We start from the raw sequence: 23,167 nt of genomic DNA, 5'->3' as shown, positions 1-23,167 counted from the left end.
ATAAAGCGGTTCTAATGAGACAGCTAAAGATTTGATCGGACGTCTTTATTGCTAGTTCCCAAACACGAATTAAACATTGAGTGTTTTATAATGATATAGGCCTAGTTTTTCGAGAAAGATCTTAAATTCTATCACTTTAATGTTATGCATACTCCAGCGATTATTCTCCAGTACATAGAATTATTCTGTACTCAAAATAAATACATTTTTAACAAGGACGATACAGTATAAACCTAAAGGACAGTTGTCCGGGTCCTGCATTGAACAATATTGTCTTAATGCGGTTGCCATAAAGCTGAAATGGACCGGCAACTAATCGGGAAGGCTAGCCAAATTACTTTCACGATTAATTACACTACATTATATCATATCTATGGAATCTAAAACTTACTATTAAAGAAATTCGCTCGAGTCTGATCCTTATATATTTTGTTAAACTACTCATGACGGTAGTATTGGTTAGCTGGATAAAACCTCCCGACTTTTATTTTCGAGTGATAATTTTGCCAACAAGGAACCTCTTTGAATTATGGTACGACTCTAACTGCATGTTTACAGGCCTTAAGTATACGCTGTCCTTTTGTCAAATAGGAAGTCCACACACTTTAATTATCAAGAAAATACACTTCTCCATTTCGGTATAAGATATATTTTCACTTCATTTTCAAAAAAAAAGGAAATGAAAAATCACGTAATAACAAGATGAATAACCAGCAAAGAAATGTCATTCATATGTAAGTGTTTGTGTAACACGATAATAATCTTCTATGAGTAGCAAAGATGTAAACAGAGAACGCACTACTTTGATTTCCCAAGATGTGTTTTTTTGCAACGAATCCGAAATTTATTCAACGCGGATATACCATGTTAAATGGATAGCAAGTGACTGCAAGTCTCTATAATTAGAGGCTCTCTATGACTTCTGTAGGCTTGCGAATGACACCAAATCTGATTGTCCACGCATACTTCAAAATGTCTGTTGCTAGAAAATAGCACCTAATGGTCCGCGTCAGTGCTTGCCTCGCAGGAGGTGCCTCTTACAGCGGGGGTGGGGGTATTTGTTGTGTCTTTACTATTAATGATTAGGACTCTAGGGCTTTGACATTGGCTATCTACAATGGAGAAACAGCTTGTGCGAAATTCTCTTCTGTATTGATATCGTGTTCGGAAAATAGTCTGAATTTGAAGAATATATTTAAAACAGCAGCTTGGCTGTGAAAGGTATTATTTTTGAAGCCGTATCATGCAACCCTGCTAATGACCAATCTAGAAAACGCTACTATGCGTAAACAGTCATTTCTATGCGTAAATGGTCATTTCTTTAGAAATCGTCTTAGAGCAAGTTCGTTGAATGGGTGTAAAACATCTGAGCGTAAACCGTCAAATATTTCTCGATTTACCATTATGAATTACTCGAGTTGTTTCATTCATTATTACCCCACTCTAAACCCGGGTATAGTGGAATTCTTTAAAGGCAGATAGCTAGGTGCATTGTGCTCTATTGTCGTATGGTTTTTTGTGTATCTACACAGACACTTGAGGTCAAAACTGAAATACACATTAGATCTGTATCTCAACCTTCTTGACAACAGTCGACACATGTGTTTGTTTTATGTTATGAAGTGCTTAACTTTGAATTTATTCCAATGGCTGACAAACGAAACTGGTCCTTGGCGCTAAGTTAAGTTCTAAGTAAACAGAACTGGTCTTTGGCGCTAAGTTAAGTTCTAAGTAAACAGAACTGTTCCTTGGCGCTAAGTTAAGTTCTAAGTAAACATAACTGGTCCTTGGGGCTAAGTTCAGTTCTAAGTAAACATAACTGGTCCTTAGCGCTAAGTTAGGTTGTAAGTAAACAGAACTGGTCTTTGGCACTAAGTTAAGTTCTAAGAAAACAGAACTGGTCCTTGGCGCTAAGTTAAGTTCTAAGTAAACATATCTGGTCCCTGGCGCTAAGTTAAGTTTTAAGTAAACAGAACTGTTCCTTGGCGCTAAGTTAAGTTCTAAGTAAACATAACTGGTCCTTGGCGCTAAGTTAAGTTCTAAGTAAACATAACTGGTCATTGACGCTAAGTTAAGTTCTAAGTAAACAGAACTTGTCCTTGGCGTTAAGTTAAGTTCTAAGTAAACATAACTGGTCCTTGGCGTTAAGTTAAGTTCTAAGTAAACAGAACTGGTCCTTGGCGCTACGTAAGTTCTAAGTAAACATAACTGGTCCTTGGCGTTAAGTTAAGTTCTAAGTAAACAGAACTGGTCCTTGGCGCTAAGTTAAGTTCTAAGTAAACATAACTGGTCCTTGGCGCTACGTAAGTTCTAAGTAAACAGAAATGGTCCTTGGCGTTAAGTTAAGTTCTAAGTAAACAGAACTGGTCCTTGGCGCTAAGTTAAGTTCTAAGTAAACATAACTGGTCATTGACGCTAAGTAAAGTTCTAAGTAAACAGAACTGGTCCTTGGCGTTAAGTTAAGTTCTAAGTAAACAGAACTGGTCCTTGGCGCTAAGTTAAGTTCTTAGTAAACAGAACTGGTCATTGGCGCTAAGTTAAGTTCTAAGTAAACATAACTGGTCCTTGGCGCTAAGTTAAGTTGTAAGTAAACAGAACTGGTCCTTGGCGCTAGGTAAGTTCTTAATAAACAGAACTGGTCCTTGACGCTAAGTTAAGTTCTAAGTGGTGTCATTTTACACTATAGAGTGTCCGTGGAACACTCACGGCTTGGTTTGCACCAACAGTGACTGTCCTTTGGCTAGGATAGCATCGTTTGCCATAATCCAAGTGTTCCAAACACATTTACAGGAACATTTACAGTTACGCAATTCTATATTTCCGAAATACATCAGTCTTCATATGCCGTACAGCTATTGGAGAACGATGGAACCGCAAACCATTAATTTACCGACATATTTACGGAAAGAATAGACAAGCAGTATCGTAATCCATGTTATCGTATGAGGCGACTAATGTGATACCTTCTGCACATAAGAGGCTTCTAATGTGGGACTCTTGTATATAAAAAGCCACTAAAATGGGACCAAATGTATGTAAGGGGCCACTAATGTGGGACCTCCCGTATTGTAAGAGGCCACTAATGTGGGACCTAATGTATGTAAGAGGCCACTAATGGGGGTCCTCCTGTATTGTAAAACGCCACTAATGTGGGCCCTAATGTATGTAAGAGGCCACTAATGGGGGTCCTCCTGTATTGTAAAACGCCACTAATGGGGGACCTAATGTATGTAAGAGGCCACTAATGGGGGTCCTCCTGTATTGTAAAACGCCACGAATGTGGGACCTAATGTATGTAAGAGGCCACTAATGTGGGACCTAATGTATGTAAGAGGTCACTAATGTGGGACCTAATGTATGTAAAAGGTCAATAATGTGGGTCCTCCTGTATTGTAAGAGGCCACTAATGTGGGAACTTATGTATGTAAGAGGCCACTAATGTGGGTCCTCCTGTATTGTAAAAGGCCACTCATGTGGGAACTTCTGTATTGTAAATGGCCACTAATATGGGACCTAATGTATGTTAGAGGCCACTAATGTGGGTACTCCTGTATTGTAAAAGGCCACTCATGTGGGAACTTCTGTATTGTAAAAGGCCACTAATATGGGACCTAATGTATGTAAGAGGCCACTAATATGGGACCTAATGTATGTTAGAGGCCACTAATGTGTGACCTAATGTATGTAAGAGGCCACTAATGTGGGAACTTATGTATTGTAAAAGGCCACTACTGTTGGACCTAATGTATGTAAGAGGCCACTAATGAGGGTCCTCCTGTATTGTAAAAGGCCACTGATGTGGGAACTTATGTATGTAAGAGGCCACTAATGTGGGTCCTCCTGTATTGTAAAAGGCCAATAATGTGGGAACTTATGTATGTAAGAGGCCACTAATGTGGGTCCTAATGTATGTTAGAGGCCACTAATGTGGGGCCTAATGTATGTAAGAGGCCACTAATGCGGGTCCTCCTGTATTGTAAAACGCCACTAATGTGGGACCTAATGTATGTTAGAGGCCACTAATGTGGGTCCTCCTGTATTGTAAAAGGCCACTAATGTGGGAACTTATGTATGTAAGAGGCCACTAATGTGGGACCTAATGTATGTAAGAGGTCAATAATGTGGGACCTAATGTATGTAAGAGGTCAATAATGTGCGAACTTATGTATGTTAGAGGTCAATAATGTGGGTCCTCCTGTATTGTAAAAGGCCACTACTGTGGGACCTAATGTATGTAAGAGGCCACTAATGTGGGACCTAATGTATGTAAGAGGTCAATAATGTGCGAACTTATGTATGTTAGAGGTCAATAATGTGGGACCAAATGTATGTTAGAGGCCACACATGTGGGACCTAATGTATGTAAGAGGCCACTAATGTGGGAACTTATGTATGTAAGAGGCCACTAATGTGGGACCTAATGTATGTTAGAGGCCACTAATGTGGGACCTAATGTATCTAAGAGGCCACTAATGTGGGACCTAATGTATGTAAGAGGCAACTAATGTGGACCTCCTGTATGTACATGTAAGATGCCACTAATGCGAAACCTCCTGTATGTACATGTAAAAGGCCACTAATTTGGGACCTTGTATGTAAGAGTCAACTAATGCGGGACCTCATGTATGTAAGAGGCCACTAATGTGGTACCTCCTGTAATATAAGAGGCCAATAATGTGGGACCTCCTGTAATGTAAGAAGCCACTTATGTGGGACCTCCTGTAATGTAAGACGCGACTAATGTGGACATACTGTATTCTCGGGGTTTTTCGTCTGTGGGCTATGCTAAGGGGACATTGAGGAAACGTAACTTTGATATACTGCTACATATTGAAATACTCAGAGTCTATGTCTTTTCTTTTTTCACTTGCTTGATCTTTCTTTTCGGCGGTGACTAAGCACCCCTCTTTATCTAACCCCAAAGTTGCGAGGACGACTAAATCCAAGCAACAAAACAACAGTACAAATAGGCATTGGTGTAATGTTTAAATCCTCTGGCATCGATTAGAATAACAACAAGATATGATGAATGCGTATCTGTTTTCTGAATGCACATGTGTCACCGACAGCAGTCATTGTAGAATTTGATTTCTTTCATAGTTAATTTCAGATTGAATGATAAATATAATCAAATAAACGATAGCTGCGATTCATGATGAATATGTAAGTTACCCGTTGGTATATTGATTATGAACGCCAATTATACGCAGCTCAGAACAACATCAGAGGAAATACAATTTGCAGCAGGAGTAAGTCAAACCTAATGAGCTGCAAACGAATAGAACATAAATATTTTGCAGGGCTAATACAAATGGGAATAATTAAATACTACTATCACAGGTGGGAATATCTGGATACTTCTACCACGGGAGGAAATATCTGGATACTCCTACTACAAGTGGGGATATCTGGATACCCCTACACAAGTGGGGATATCTGGATACCCCTACTACAAGCGGGGATATCTGGATACCCCTACTACAAGTGGGGATATCTGGATACCCCTACTACAAGCGATATTATTGGGATATCCTTCCCTTTCCACACGTAATAATACAGGATTACCTCAATAGAGCATACATGTACCGATCGGGTGCAGTTTTTATGGTAAAACAATACATCACCAAGAGAATTGTTGAACAATCATCGTCACCAAAACAAGTATCTTAATATCATCGTCACTAAGATAAGTAACTTTATATCATCGTCACCAAAATAAATATCTTAATATTATAGTCACTAAGATAAGTATCTTGATATCATCGTCACCAAAACAAGTATCTTAATATCATCGTCACTAAGATAAGTATCTTAATATCATCGTCACCAAAACAAGTATCTTAATATTATAGTCACTAAGATAAGTATCTTGATATCATCGTCACCAAAACAAGTATCTTAATATTATAGTCACCAAATTAAGTATCTTAATATCATCGTCACCAAAACAAGTATCTTAATATCATCGTCACTAAGATAAGTAACTTAATATCATCGTCACCAAAATAAATATCTTAATATCTTCATTACCAGGACAAATATCTTAATATAATAGTCACCAAATTAAGTATCTTAATATTATCGTCACCAAAGCAAGTATCTTAATATCATAGTCACTAAGATAAGTATCTTAATGTCATCGTCACCAAAACAAGTATCTTAATATCTTCATTACCAGGACAAATATCTTAATATTATAGTCACCAAATTAAGTCTCTTAATACCATCGTATATCATAGTCACTAAGACAAGTATCTTAATATCATAGTCACTAAGATAAGTATCTTAATATCATCGTCACCAAAACAAGTATCCTAACATTGCCATAATTAAGAAAAGTATCATCGTCACCTAGACGAGTATATAAAATTCATCGTTACCAAGACAAATATCTTAAAATAATCGTCACTAAGACAAGTATCTTAACATCATCATCACCAAGACAAATATTTTAAATCATCGCTTCAAAAACAAGTATCTCAATAATACCGTCACCAAGACAAATATCTTAAAATCATCGTCACTAAGACAAGTATCTTAAAATCATGTCACCAAGACAAGAATCTTAAAATCATCGTCACTAAGACAAGTATCTTAAAATCATGTCACCAAGACAAGAATCTTAAAATCATAATCACAAAGACAAGAATCTTAAAATCGTCGTCACTAAGACAAGTATCTGACAATCGTAATCACAAAGACAAGTATCTGAAAGTCATCGTTACCAAAACAATATTTTAAAATCAGTATCACCAAGACAAGTACAGTATAACCTGTCTAAACCGGATGTCATCTGGACCAAACTGTTTGGCCGGTTTACACAGGTGTCCGGTTTATACAGGGTCAGCATGTTATATTTTGAAAATATAAAAATGTAGTTCTTTGCATACGATCTGTATACAAGTGTCTCAAAATAAGCAACAGAGCAATGAATCAATTGCAACGTTTAATTATTTTTAAAAAATACAGTATGTTATACAAATGAAGGGTGACCCGACATTGGATAGCGCTTTTTTGTTTAGAAATGTAAGGCCCGGAATAAACATGTTTTTTTACATGGATTACTATGCCAGCTTTTGGTAAGCAACGTCGGTTTTCGGAATTGACAGGGTCCGGTTTATACAGGGTTTAACTACTATGATTATATAGGGAATATGCCAGGACCACAAATCAAAGCTGGTTTAGACAGGGATCCGAATTGGACAGGGGCCGGTTAAGACAGGTTCTACTGTACCTGAATGTCATCGTCACCAAGGCCAACATCATTACAAAGGCAAAACCTAGATACTTTAAGGGTGCCTGTCCTTCTGCACAGTGGGAGGAGCAGCCTTAAGGAAAACACTTCCGTAAAGAATAGTATGATAAACCCTGGCAATGCTTTCCAATATATATAAAAAAATTAAAAAAATAGGAAAGGGATTTCCTGAAGTCCAGGAACGTTTGTGAAACTGTTATCTGGGTCACGTGACCATACTTACCTGTTTTCATCACCATGACGTCGTTAGTATCCAAATCAACAGGTGTAATACGACGTAAATGTATTGTGACCTTGTTTTGTAAAATTGATGAGTTTGGCGTTACAACACAGTAGGGTCGCCTCTCCCCATTGTCTAACAAATCACGTCTGTAGCCGCTGTGCACCACACAGAAACCACAGAACCAAATTGGCGACTATAACCGATCGGGACTGTTGTATTAACGGCATATCTATTACGAGTCTAACCAGATTATGACAAAATAAGTTTCGAACCATTGTAATACCACATTTATAAATAGAATTAGAGATTAACAAAATTAAATCAGTTAATAACTTCGCATATACTTACCTCACACTCGGAATAATCAGCTTTGACATATTACAATGTTCATCAAAACTTTGAATGCATGTTAGATCCCATGCTTTATCCAATGTACAATAAATTCCACTTCAAAATTACTCCATTCTCGCGCTGGGAACTCAAGTAGCAAGCTGTGTTTCGCTCACCGATAGGTTTGTGTCTGATGTACACAAAACTTCATATAATCACTACAACAAGCCTATTAATTTAAAAATCAAATTTTAGAAATTTGATTCCACACACAGAATAATTAGAATTCAAATCACCATCCACCGTTTTGCCGTATAGCGACACACACGTGAAAGGTTAAATAGCATTACTTCATGATGACGGTCTGAGTTAAGGGTGTCTTACTGTCCGTGCCCACAATAACAGTAGTAGGTATTCCAGATTTAAATATCGATATGTATTAAGACATGATTGTCAACCGTACACCCGATCAGCTTACAACATAGAAAAAATAAACCCAGGGAATCGCCTTCACGATCTATGTCAGGACTATTGGAAATATCCTTTAAAGTACTTTTGTTAAGGGAGTATTTGCTCTAATATCATCAGAGTATTTATTTGAAGTGAATGTCCAGAGCGTCAACAGTTAATATACCTGAACTACAGGTATGACGACATTGCTTAAGACAACGAAGTAATCGGATTCCCAGCCATTGACACATGTTTATTCATTTCACATTGGACTCGTATAGCTAGAACAGATCGCGTGTAACTGGGACTATTATTCGTAGAATAGACTTAGAATAGACTTTATGATTCGGCAATGGCCGAGACGAAATGCGTGGAAGATATGTCGGGGGAGATATACAGGTAGATACCCAAGTGTAGATTATACCTATATTCTCACAGCAATTACCTATACGTACACCACACGGAGCTAATCACGGTTAAACGGGGGAGAATAAACCACACGTGTCGGGAAGGAACGTTTTGAATTATGATATTTTGATTATTTGATCTTTTATTACAAGTGTATGTATATTTATAATCACTCCAAGTGTAGACGATGACTCGGCTGTACAGACCTTACTCACTTGTATATAATAGCTAATATATGAGTGAGTCGACCATAGATATATATGACGGGGTTCAGGACTTGCGGTACTGTGTTTTGTTTAGTAGCTCTAAACCCTACGGCTCCTAAGTACATCAGTTAACTTATTGTCATCTTAGTTCTGCATAACAAGAACAATCAAATCAATTCCGAACTCAATCTAATAAGTACACATTACAATATGTAGGTTTACGTATAATATTTCTCATGAATATTCATGAGTACACATTACAATATGTAGGTTTACGGATAAAATTTCTCATGAATATTCATAAGTACATATTACAATATGTAGGTTTTACGTATAATATTTCTCACGAATATTCATAAGTATACATTACAATATGTAGGTTTTACGGTTACAATTTCTCATAAATATTCATAAGTTCACATTCCAATATGTAGGTTTTACGGATAAAATTTCCCATAAATATCAATACGTACACATTACAATATGTAGTAAGTTTTACATTAATTATCTTCATAATATTATTTATGTTCTAGGGGAAGATACTTCTTAGATATTCCAAGAATTTACGTCATACTGATAGGTAGATTATAAGGGATGGTAACTCTGTGCAAGTAAATTTACTATCCAAAGAAGATATCTAAGTCAGAGATACCCCTAAACTGATAGCTACCTCTAAATGATATCGAGATGTCTCTAAAATTAATAGATATCCCTAGGGTTCATCAGATATTCCGAAATATAATAGAGATGTATCATTTTATTCGCTCGTTGTCAGTATAATGTGACCGGGTGGGGCGTCCTGTTGGGTGTCTTCGGCAGTATGTTTCAGTGAGGTAGCACTATAAAGTCGGCATCAGTTCCGCGCTATCACAAGGAGACAAACACGAACATATCGCAGCCTCCCAAAAATACACACACACACACATACACTACACGCATGCATCTTGCACGCAGGGGAGGCCGTCCTTAAATGACCTTAGCTGTTAATAGGACGTTAAACAAAATCAAACAAACAAACAATCTTTTTATTCACGAGATATCAGATATCACTAATGTGTATTAGTTGTTAATCTCCTAAATTAATAGATGTCGCCTAAATCGTAAGATATATGGGGGTTTTTTTATGAGATGTACAATTCGGTTGCCATGCTGTAAGTAATAAAATACAAAATATTAGGACTATTCAGCATTTAATCAAAAAATGTTTTAGGAATAATAAAATACAAAATCAGATTTTTAAAAACGCTGAATCCCTAACATTATCCAAAATTATTGTTAAAAATGCTGACATCATTACGTTATAAGGAACCTTTTTACTCCAAACTTAACTGATCATTTCAAAGATATAGTCTTTTCTGTCCTTTTTGGTATTTTTATATTTTAAGGTGATTCATACAAATGATTTCATAGAGTAGAAGTTATATATTCCTCCTAACCCTTCATTCAAAATTTATGGATTAATATATCTGTTTTCGTCCTTTGAAAAAAAAGAAAATTTCAGTTGTTGCATCTCTTTTATCCCTAATTTCTTCAAAAGTCGCCACAGAGTCTTCTTCTTCTTCTTCTTCTTCTTCTTCTTCAACTTAATGTGAAGTTTTATTTCACTACAGTATGACCATGACAGCGACATTAATTTCACGGTTTAGAACTTTCTGTACCTTAGTAGAAATACTGCCGAGATGTGTAAATTGTCACGGCTGTTTCTCTGTTCCATATTCTTTTGTAAGTATCCTCATATGCTAATCGTGTCGACATGTTGACGTCACGGTATATTTTTAAACTTTTTGCTTGTCGTAATGAAGTTAACATTTTAAATGTCAACGTTTTTTGTTTATTCTCCAAAGGGAGATAATCAATACATTCCAAAAGCTTGCTGGTCTTGGTACATTTGTATAACGTTAACCATTGTGAACCGCCTAGTACAAGGAGGAAACAATTACGTCAAAGATTGACAGCTAAGGAAAAATAAATATTCAAAATCATGTAAATGAACATGCTCGGAAAGGCGAATCCAAAAGGGAAATTGTTTGAAATCCTTTATGTGCAACAAGAAATCTTAAATGGTGATATTAGGTCTCCATTCCAATTACCACCAACAATACATTCACTAGGCCCACACATATAGACAGATATCTATTTATTGAAAGAAACGAGCTATTCCTGCCCCCATTCTGTGGGCAGTTTTTTTCAGATATTGAGCAATATGTGACATAGCTTGCCTACGAACCCCATGAGAAAAAACTTTTTTGTATATTCGAATCATTTATGAAGCCATTGAATATCACTGGGAATGTCATTTTTTAGGCACAATGTATCTTGCTTTATGGATTGAGATTAGTATTCTTGCTCTCGGAGAAAGTGCATACAATTTCGTTTCAAAAATTTCATTTTTTTTCCAATCTGATAATAGTTAGACTCGGGTCAGTCGTTTTCTTTGATAGAGTTATGTTAAAACCTGGTTACTTGTTTCGTTGACGTATTTTGAGCCCTCCAGAACACTTTGTCTCAAACTCCTACACATCAAATGTATGCTAATCACTGATTAAGCTAATCACCGTTTGAACAACTCGACCCAGATCACATAAAACATTATAATTATGAGACTTAACATCGAAACAATTTGAAATACACTCCAACTGTTGTAATATTTACATTGGATTTTTGTCCCTGAGATGAAACATTGCTTATTTTTTCCAAAATGAGTGATTTTGTGGGGAAAAAATATTATTTGTTCTACATTAAAACCTCACAGCAGGATTTCTGTTTCACTTTGATTTCTTGTCACTAAGATTTCATTTTAGATAAACATTAACTTCATAATCTATTTGATTTACTCGAACAATGTAACAACATATGCCTGTTATATGAAGACAAGGGAACTAACTCCTATCGGCTAGTTTTGTAGATATCACAGAGATCCACTGCTGTCATTCTGTCAAACCTAATGACTGCTGAATTCAAAGGATAAAGTACGTTGAATTGACATTTTGGTGAGTTCTACAACATTTATCAGAGCAAACAACAATTCCTTATTTAATATTTCATAACCAACAATTATCCTACGTTTCAGACAATTCGACCACAGCGTGGCTTCATCAGTACGCTTCTTAATCGTAAGATATCGACGACTGCGGTACCAGGGCACCATTTACACGGTTACCGACACTAGCCGTGGTCTTTACCGTGTCAATGTTGTCAGTGTTGTTGAAAATAAAAATTGGTAAAACAAAAATCCTTTCAAAATTATTCGGGAAGTTAAACAAAGTTTTTAAATCGTGACTTGTCTTCATTTCAGATTGGCAACTGGGTGTAGAGTGCTTTATTCTTGCCAAGATACAAGCATTAATATAAGATCATAAGAGTATTTAAATTGCCGATAAGAATAAGAATAATACATACACATCATTGTTACGTAATGAAAATATCGTGCGATCTCACGTGTTGACATGTTGACTATTACCTTTAAAATTATTATTTTTTGGAACAGTCAAAGGCACACAAAGCCACAATATTGACCTTTTGTAGAGTGTTAAAATCGAAAACGGAACGCGATATTATTTTTCGAGCGGCATTTGGCGTCATATCAACAGTCATTTCGGCATTAGTACATGACGTCATTTCGACAGTAGTAATAGGTGGCATGTTTCCGTCATATCAATAGCAGTGATGACACCAAAATCTCTCGTTCACAATCAAGCACATGCAATGATTCGACTGAATTTTTTTTTAATCCATCCAAACCAAGAAATGTTTTGTTAGATGAAATATTCGTACCTAATTTTCCTGCAGGAAATTTAGGGAGCTGCACAAATTCTCAATACTGTTAAAGGGGTATTGAACACTGATGTTTGTCAATGGCAGTTAGGGGTGTTATATTTATGTCATATTTTAAATGGTATATACAATAGGTAAGTATGCGTACCATCACTTCTGCTTTGCTATGGGTGAATTGACTGCATTTGAAAACGCCCAGTCGGATGTTGTTGAAACCTAGTGTGGCCTCAATCCTGTCTAGCCTGTTGTACATAATAATGACTATTGTTCGTATTCGTGTGTTTCCATGTTACTTCCAATCAGTAATTCTACACAAACATCAGTTATCTGAGCTCTAGCAACATCTGATCAGCAGACCAATATGCTTACCCAATCATCATAAGTTTAGGAGGCCAGTATTCTTACTCATTATCGTACCTGGTGTAAGTCTGAAACCTAAAACAATTAGGAAACCAGTACTCTACTCATTACCGTACCTGGTGGACGTCTGAAACCTAAAACAATTAGCAGGCCAGTATTCTTACTCATTATCGTACCTGGTGTACGTCTGAAACCTAAAACAATTAGGAGGTCAGTATTCTTACTCATTATCGTACCTTGTGTACGTCTGAAACCTAAAACAATTAGGAGACCAGTATTCTTACTCATTATCGTACCTGGTGTACGTATGAAACTAAAACAATTAGGAGGTCAGTATTCTTACTCATTATCGAACCTGGTGTAAGTCTGAAACCTAAAACAATTAGGAGGCCAGTATTCTTCTGAAACCTAAAACAATTTGGAGTCCATTATCGTACCTGGTGTACGGCTGAAACCTAAAACAATTAGGAGGTAAGTATTCTTACTCATTATCGTACCTGGTGTACGTCTGGAACCTAAAACAATTAGGAGGTAAGTATTCTTACTCATTATCGACCCTGGTGTAAGTCTGAAACCTGAAACAATTAGGAGGCCAGTATTCTTCTGAAACCTAAAACAATTTGGAGTCCATTATCGTACCTGGTGTTCGTCTGAAACCTGAAACAATTAGGAGACCATTATTCTTACCCATTATCGTACAATTAGGAGGTCAGTATTCTTGCTCATTATCGTACCTGGTGTTCGGCTGAAACCTAAAACAAATAGGAGACCAGTATTCTTACTCATTATTGTACCTGGTGTAAGTCTGAGACCTAAAACAATTATGAGGCCAGCATTCTTACTCATTATCGTACCTGATGAAAGTCTGAAACCTAAAACAATTTGGAGTCCATTATCGTACCTGGTGTAAGTCTGAAACCTGAAACAATTAGGAGGCCAGTATTCTTACTCATTATCGTACCTGATGTAAGTCTGAAACCTAAAACAATTAGGAAGCCAGTATTCTTACCCATTATCGTACCTGGTGTACGGCTGAAACCTAAAACAATTAGGAGACCAGTATTCTTACCCATTATCGTACCTGGTGTAAGTCTGAAACCTAAAACAATTATGAGGCCAGTATCCTTACTCATTATCGTACCTGGTGTAAGTCTGAAACCTAAAACAATTATGAGGCCAGTATCCTTACTCATTATCGTACCTGGTGTAAGTCTGAAACCTAAAACAATTATGAGGCCAGTATTCTTACTCATATCGTACCTGGTGTAAGTCTGAAACCTGAAACAATTAGGAGGTCAGTATTCTTACTCATTATCGTACCTAGTGTAAGTCTGAAACCTTAACTTTTCAAAAAAGATTTACTCACGGATCAATACGTCACCACTTTAATGCCGAGACAACACCGTAGTGTATTAGCCAAGTTAAGAAGTGGCAGCTTACCGCTACTTATAGAGATGGGTAGATATACACGTCCAGCCACTCCATTGAATGACAGGCTGTGCAATTTCTGCGATAATAAAATTGAGAATGAAATCCACTTTTTATGTGAATGTAACCTATATTTTGACCTTCGAGTCCCTCTGTTTGAAAGAGCAAGTAATTCAGATCAATCATTTATTTCTATGGACCATAACGAACAATTTATTTTTCTTATGAATGAAGAATCGATTCAACCTGTCTTAGCTAAGTCAGTTTTCCTTTTTATGAAAAGGAGACGTGGTACATGTAGTATTTAAAACTTGATATGCATTTTAGATTTTTTATGACTATATACCTCGTAATATATGGTTCATATTATTGCTTTTAGTAGGCAGCATTACGATATTTTCACCAATTACTATAATTCAGTTTTAATGATTTTAGTAAATCTAAATCATGTATTTTATATGTATTTGATGTGCTAGTAATTGACAATCATCGAGGTCCCGATGGTGGGGGAGGGGCGACTTGTCGGTAGGGATTGGCCCAACCACTCTCGCTCTTCTCCCACCATCGGATCCTAAGCATCTTTTTATTGAGAATCATTAATGGATTCTATGTTTTAATATATATAAATTTTATGTAGTGTCTCGCAAGTCAGTATGGCTGGGCATATTTTGCATATGTGTATTTTTATTATGAAAGTGATGTGTTAAGAATATTATATGTGTGACACTTAAATAAAATATTTTATTATTATTATTATCCTAAAACAATTAGGAGACCGGTATTCTTACTCATTATCGTACCTGGTGTAAATTTGAAACATAAAACAATTAGGAGACCGGTATTCTTACTCATTATCGTACCTGGTGTAAGTCTGAAACCTAAAACAATTAGTCCAATGACAACATCTGTTCGGCAAACCAATATGCTTATCCAATCATCATCAGTTTAGAAAGTCAGTATTCTTACTCATTATCGTTCCTGGTGCAAGTCTGAAACCTAAAACAAATAGGAGACCAGTATTCTTACCCATTATCGTACCTGGTGTAAGTCTGAAACCTAAAACAATTTGGAGTCCAGTATTCTTACCCATTATCGTACCTGGTGTAAGTCTGAAACCTAAAACAATTAGGAGACCTGTATTCTTACCAATTATCGTACCTGGTGTAAGTCTGAAACCTGAAACAATTAGGAGGCTAGTATTCTTACTCATTATCGTACCTGGTGGACGTCTAAAACCTAAAACAATTAGGAGGTCAGTATTCTTACTCATTATCGTACCTGGTGTAAGTCTGAAACCTGAAACAATTAGGAGGCTAGTATTCTTACTCATTATCGTACCTGGTGGACGTCTAAAACCTAAAACAATTAGGAGGTCAGTATTCTTACTCAGTATCGTACCTGGTGTAAGTCTGAAACCTAAAACAATTATGAGGCCAGTATTCTTACTCATTATCGTACCTGGTGTACGTCTGAACCTAAAACAAGTAGGAGGTCAGTATTCTTACTCAATATCGTATCTGGTGTAAGTCTGAACCTAAAACAAGTAGGAGGCCAGTATTCTTACTCATTATCGTACCTGGTGTAAGTCTGAAACCTAAAACAATTAGGAGGCCAGTATTCTTACTCATTATCGTACCAGGTGTAAGTCTGAAACCTAAAACAATTAGGAGGCCAGTATTCTTACTCATTATCGTACCAGGTGTAAGTCTGAAACCTAAAACAATTAGGAGGTCAGTATTCTTACTCATTATCGTACCTGGTGTACGTCTGAAACTAAAACAATTAGGAGCCTGATGTAAGTCTGAAACCTAAAACAATTAGGAGGCCAGAATTCTTACTCATTATCGTACCTGGTGTACGTCTGAACCTAAAACAAGTAGGAGGCCAGTATTCTTACTCATTATCGTACCTGGTGTACGTCTGAAACTAAAACAATTAGGAGATCAGTATTCTTACTCATTACCGTACCTGGTGGACGTCTGAAACCTAAAACAATAAGGAGGCCAGTATTCTTACTCATTATCGTACCTGGTGTAAGTCTGAAACTAAAACAATTAGGAGACCAGTATTCTTACTCATTATCGTACCTGGTGTACTTCTGAAAACTAAAACAATTAGGAGACCAGTATTCTTACTCATTATCGTACCTGGTGTAAGTCTGAAACTAAAACAATTAGGAGACCAGTATTCTTACTCATTATCGTACCTGGTGTACGTCCGAAACCTAAAACAATTAGGACCGGTATTCTTACTCATTATCGTACCTGGTGTACGTCCGAAACCTAAAACAATTAGGACCGCTATTCTTACTCATTATCGTACCTGGTGTAAGTCTGAAACTAAAACAATTAGCAGGTCAGTATACTTACTCATTATCGTTCCTGGTGTAAGTCTGAATCTAAAACAATTAGGAGACCAGTATTCTTACTCATTATCGTACCTGGTGTACGGCTGAAACTAAAACAATTAGGAGACCAGCATTCTTACCCAATGAATATTGGTGATCAAGGTATCAACTTTTTAATTTCAGGAAAGCAGTTTTCGTACTCAATTATATTTTTCTATCATTCTTTGGCACTGCCACTATATAACGATGGCATTCAAAAAGACTGTAAATGCCATATTCACACAGTTGAATGCTTAAAATATTAGCCAACTTCCTAAAAATTTCCGGGAACTGGTTTTCTTACTTTTCTCTCTCTTATAAGTGGCAAACATCTAACAGATCATAATTAACCCTCACAATGTCAGAAGACTATTTTTAACTCAACATTGAGCTTATCGTAGTCCGAGTTCAAACCATTTCAAAACCTCAGGATTCTTACTGAAAGTGTATCGGTAGTCAGCGACTGAAATCTTAGTAACTAGTAACAACTTCTGAATTCAACACTTTCAGTGGACTACAACCTCTGAATTCAACACATTCAGTAGACTAGTAACAGCCTCTGAATTCAACACTTTCAGTGGACTAGTAACAACCTCTGAATTCAACACTTTCAGTAGACTAGTAACAGCCTCTGAATTTAACACTCCAGTAAACTCTGAATTCAGCATTTTCAGTAAACTAGCTACAACGTCTGAATTGAAGACTTTCATGAAATGTTAATCAACATCTGAATTCAACACTTGCAATAGACTAGTAACAACCTCTGAATTCAACACCCTCAGTAAATTAGTTACCTTATTTAAAATCATGAACTGTCAATGTCTGATTTTAACACTTTCAGAAACCTAGTAATCTACCAAATATTATAAACGGTCACCTCTGAAATGAACTCTTTAGAAGACGTATTTACATGTTTTTTGGAAACAATGGTCATAACTTATCGTATACTTAATGTTCACACTAATCCCGTTAAGTTAGATGACCAAAGGGAAGGACTAGCTTTGGGTATACCAGGCTGATGTGTTGTGGACAAGTCTGCCTGAACACAGGAGTATATGTACTTTATCTAGGTGAAATACTTAGTTCTGCCTGAATGGGTCAGATTTATAACGGTGGAGCGCTCTAGCCTGATTTGGAATTCTTATCTTGCCTATTGACGGGTAGCCATTCAACAGTCCAACACTAAAATGTGTTGAGTTGGATAGGCCTTACTTATATACCTAGGTAGATGGTCGCGTCATCACAGGCATTGTCAGCTTGGTATGCAACTTAGGTAAGGCAAATATATCAAAACACTCATTTATGTTACATCAGTTTTGTGTTGGGGCCATTTGTTATTATGAATTGCACTTAACCAAGCATTAATGGTACACACGATGTTTCATTTTGAAAATTAGAAAAACTTTCCATTTATTACTTCTCAAAATGTAACGCTAACAAGTTTGGCTCAGCAGATCTGAATGTATACAGCTACCTATGTATACCTATGTATTCGTTGACACAAGGACTGCTGCTGTTTAAATCAGTATAAGAAGTGAACAGTTTCCTGTGCAGTTGCTACAGACGATTGTATTGTACTTATACTACCCTTAATACTGATAGGACTGCACGTGCTGACCGGAGTTCGGTCGTAAGTACCTAGCAAGGACAGTTACCGCGGATGTAAAGCTACCGGTACCTATATGTACACATGAGATGGACAGCTGATGGTAGCTATGGGCTGCACCGCTACCATTACGGTGAGTTTCGTTTTTTAATTCTGGTGTCAGCCTTGTTATTCAAGCCTCCATGTTGAAGGATGTTCCGATACAATACAGATAACATTCATCGTATATGACAATTGATATACATAGGTTGTAGAAGTTTCATTCTTATATTAAGATTTTATCAAAGTTTGGTCCAACTGTCGAATCAAATGAGGATGGCAGAATAATAAAACGAGCCTCCTATTGTTTCTCGTTGTGATATCGTAAGGTGCCCCTATGTATTTTTCACGTTTTATGGCATCAACCTTAAAATTGAACTCAAATTGGACATGCCGTTGTTCGAGGCGTCATAGAAACACTTAAGCTCATTCATATTGACATTTTGATGTGTGTGATAATAATTTTGTTCACCTGCGTGTTTTTTTATTTTTTATGTAAGAGTGTCTTTTGTGTTCTCACTTCTGCCGGAATCATAAATAAAGCTTCCCCATATAAACTGCGCCCTCAATACATCACATAAAGTGGGTTTGGGGAGGGGGGAGGGGGGGGGGTCTGTATTGTTGTGAACTGGCGACATTGTCATTAAAGGCGGTTAAACACAGAACTTATACAAATAAACATCACCAATCTGTCACAATTTGTCTGTAGATGTAGACCAGACTTATGCCAGATGACTGTCTGCCCACCCGTGTGTCATAGTCAGTTTTTGACATCGGACATGAGCAAAACATAACACCATTGACAATTATCTCGGTAGGAGAGATGTCCACCACCCGATATGTACATACGCATGTGTCTTGTACCATAGTAGATATATCATAGAAACAAGAGGCGGGTTTTAAACTGATATTTTCCATTAGAATATCAGCTAATTAGACATAGGAATTATGAATCATTATTGCGATTTCAACGCTCTTTGCTTGCTATACAATAGCGCCCACTTTAGTACAGTTCATAAAGTTAAAATAATAATATTCAATATTCTTAACGTCATTAAATTTCCTAAGAGAATGTCTCGGATAACATGAAAAATCATCATTCAATCATCAACTTGTATCTAATATACAAATCAAGCTACATGTGTTTGATTCTTAACATGTCATAATTTACCTGCCAAATTATCTTTACATACTGAAAGGATTTATAACGATAAATAATGTATTATCATATTAAATTAAATTCATGTACAATAGTGCCTTGAAATTCAATACGAATTTGCTTGATTTAATTAAAAGAACGCAAAAGCGTGTTATGCTGACAAAAGGTCAACAATAGGACCAACTGGCAATTTTTCAATTGATCCCAACAACGCTTTACAGTGTGACGGGACCTTGTGAATCATAGACCGCTTAGTGTATTATTATAACAGAGAGTTATGAGAAGTCTTGTAAACTTGATATATTATGTTGAAGGCTGGTATATGGTGTCGTAAGTTGTACTATTGTGTGGTAGTTTGGTATATTGTGCGACATTCTGGTATATTGTGTGGAAGGCTGGTATATCGTATGGTAGTTGTACTATTGTGTGGTAGATTGGTATATTGTGCGACGTTCTGGTATATTGTGTGGAAGGCTGGTATACGGTGTGGTAAGTTGTCCTATTGTGTGGTAGTTTGGTATATTGTGCGACGTTCTGGTATATTGTGTGGAAGGTTGGTATATGGTGTGGTAAGTTGTACTATTGTGGGGTAGATTGGTATATTGTGCGACATTCTGGTATATGGTGTGGAAGGCTGGTATATGGTTTGGTAAGTTGTACTATTGTGTGGTAGATTGGTATATTGTGCGACGTTCTGGTATATTGTGTAGAAGGCTGGTATACGGTGTGGTAAGTTGTACTATTGTGTGGTAGTTTAGTATATTGTGCGACATTCTGGTATATTGTGTGGAAGGCTGGTATATGGTGTGGTAAGTTGTGCTATTGTGTGGTAGTTTGGTATATTGTGCGACGTTCTGGTATATGGCGTGGAAGGCTGGTATATGGTGTGGTAAGTTGTGCTATTGTGTGGTAGTTTGGTATATTGTGCGACATTATGGTATATTGTGTTGAAGGCTGGTATATGGTGTGGTAAGTTGTACTATTATGTGGTAGTTTGGTATATTGTGCGACATTCTTGTATATGGTGTGGAAGGCTGGTATATGGTGTGGTAAGTTGTGCTATTGTGTGGTAGTTTGGTATATTGTGCGACATTCTGGGATATGGTGTGGAAGGCTGGTATATGGTGTGGGAAGTTGTACTATTGTATGGTAGTTTGGTATATTGTGCGACGTTCTGGTATATGGCGTGGAAGGCTGGTATATGGTGTGGTAAGTTGTGCTATTGTATGGTAGTTTGGTATATTGTGCGACGTTCTGGTATATTGTGTAGAAGGCTGGTATACGGTGTGGTAAGTTGTACTATTGTGTGGTAGTTTAGTACATTGTGCGACATTCTGGTATATTGTGTGGAAGGCTGGTATATGGGGTGGTAAGTTGTACTATTGTGGGGTAGATTGGTATATTGTGCGACATTCTGGTATATGGTGTGGAAGGCTTGTATATGGTGTGGTAAGTTGTACTATTGTGTGGTAGTTTAGTACATTGTGCGACATTCTGGTATATTGTGTGGAAGGCTGGTATATGGGGTGGTAAGTTGTACTATTGTGTGGTAGTTTGGTATACTGTGCGACGTTCTGGTATATTGTGTGGAAGGCTGGTATACGGTGTGGTAAGTTGTCCTATTGTGTGGTAGTTTGGTATATTGTGCGACATTATGGTATATTGTGTTGAAGGCTGGTATATGGTGTGGTAAGTTGTACGATTGGGTGGTAGTTTGGTATATTGTGCGACGTTCTGGTATATGGCGTGGAAGGCTGGTATATGGTGTGGTAAGTTGTGCTATTGTATGGTAGTTTGGTATATTGTGCGACGTTCTGGTATATTGTGTGGAAGGTTGGTATATGGTGTGGTAAGTTGTACTATTGTGTGGTAGTTTGGTATACTGTGCGACGTTCTGGTATATGGTGTGGAAGGCTGGTATAGTGTGTGGTAAGTTGTACTATTGTGTGATAGTTTGGTATATTGTGCGACATTCTGGTATATGGTGTGGAAGGCTGGTATATGGTGTGGTAAGTTGTACTATTGTGTGGTAGTTTAGTACATTGTGCGACATTCTGGTATATTGTGTGGAAGGCTGGTATATCGTATGGTAGTTGTACTATTGTGTGGTAGATTGGTATATTGTACGACGTTCTGGTATATTGTGTGGAAGGCCGGTATATCGTATGGTAAGTTGTACTATTGTGTGGTAGATTGGTATATTGTGCGTTATTCTGGTATATTGTGTGGAAGGCTGGTATATGGTGTGGTAAGTTGTAATATTGTGTGGTAGTTTGGTATATTGTGCGACGTTCTGGTATATTGTGTGGAAGGCTGGTATATGGTGTGGTAACCTGTAATATTATATGTTACACATGTATTTTGGTGTATCCTGTGATAAGCTGGTATATTGTGTGGTTGTTTGGTATATCGTGTGGTGACTAGCTGGTAAATTGTGTGGTAGTCTGATGTGTTAGTGTGGTAGGTTGTGTGGTTATTTGACGATATTCTGCTGTATTCTGTGATAGACTGGTATGGTATATAGCAGTCTGGTTATTGATATGTGGGCTGGCATGTTTTGTGGTAGGCTGGTACGTTATTTGGTAGTCAAGTGTATTTTGTGGTAGGCTGGTATAGTACGTGGTAGTCTTGTATGCTAAATGGTAGTTTGTGATATTTTGTGGCAGTGTGGTATGTTGTGTGGTAGTGTGGTAGGGTACATTGTACATGGTAGTCTGGTGTGTTATGTGGTACACTAGTATGTTGTGTGGTAGTGTGGTATGTTGTGTGGTAGTGTGGTAGGGTACATTGTACATGGTAGTCTGGTGTGTTTTGTGGTACACTGGTATATTGTGTAGTAGCGTGTCTTATTGTGTAGCAGAGACTAGTATTCATTGAAATAAATTTAGTCATCATCGTAGCTTTTAAGCAGAAAAGAGAAAAGAGTTTTTGAAGATGTAATAAGTTGAGTGCCCGGTTAAGTATTTTGCTGGCCGTTGCCTAGCACATGCACGTGTGTTTATGCCTATGTCACGTGTTGATGAGGACGCTGTTGCAGCAGCTTATGTCAACGTGCTTCTGTTGACCATTAGCGAACAATACACCTTTCATCACGTTACTCGATATTTTATATTCGCTCGATACAGGTTAAGTCAGAGTAAATATTTACTAATAAACCTTCTCTGGTGCTTATAATGTGCCCTAGAGTTAATATTACAACACATGTTTTTGTCGAAATTAACAAGCAAACCATTGTAAACACCGTCAGTAACTTGGTTATGGTGACCTTGACCTTATAACATACCAATAGTCGATACAGTAGGACTACCTAGCTACGGCTGCTGACGGATGTGTTTACCTCCCCATTCAGGTAATGACAGCGGGTGATCTAGATCACGTGTACTCTTATATCGATGCAATGATTGAAGCGCTTAATGACCTTGTTAGATGATAAGTCGCAATTATGAAAAGCTTTGGGACATGCTTTATCACTGTTTCCCTTTTGCGTTTAATTGGCTTTTAATTGGCTTTTAATTGGCTTTTAATTGGCTTTTATTTTTTTCC

General features: G+C 37.2%; 2 protein-coding genes across 8 annotated transcripts in view; one reads left to right on the top strand and one right to left on the bottom strand.

Moving 5' to 3' along the window:
• The window catches only part of LOC110462217, a 37,516-nt gene that overhangs the window by 9,317 nt on the left and 5,032 nt on the right, over positions 1 to 23,167 (bottom strand). The window contains exon 1 of one of the 7 annotated variants that reach the window (XM_021516113.1): positions 7,827 to 8,194. The exons of 5 other annotated variants lie outside the window; for them this stretch is intronic. The gene's annotated coding sequence lies outside the window, so the exon portion shown is untranslated. Of the gene's footprint in view, positions 1 to 7,478; positions 7,690 to 7,826; positions 8,195 to 23,167 lie in introns of those variants that run through there. One more of the 7 variants, XM_021516130.1, reaches the window with a different exon arrangement.
• The window catches only part of LOC110462204, a 29,756-nt gene continuing 24,648 nt past the window's right edge, over positions 18,060 to 23,167 (top strand). The window contains exons 1-2 of the mRNA XM_021516062.1: positions 18,060 to 18,093; positions 18,423 to 18,559. The gene's annotated coding sequence lies outside the window, so the exon portion shown is untranslated. The remainder of the gene's footprint in view (positions 18,094 to 18,422; positions 18,560 to 23,167) is intronic.

This window comes from Mizuhopecten yessoensis, unplaced genomic scaffold (genome assembly GCF_002113885.1).
Source record: "Mizuhopecten yessoensis strain PY_sf001 unplaced genomic scaffold, ASM211388v2 scaffold1429, whole genome shotgun sequence".
Classification (NCBI taxonomy): domain Eukaryota; kingdom Metazoa; phylum Mollusca; class Bivalvia; order Pectinida; family Pectinidae; genus Mizuhopecten; species Mizuhopecten yessoensis.
Note: the sequence above shows the minus strand (reverse complement) of the source record. Positions and strands in the feature narration are given on the sequence as shown.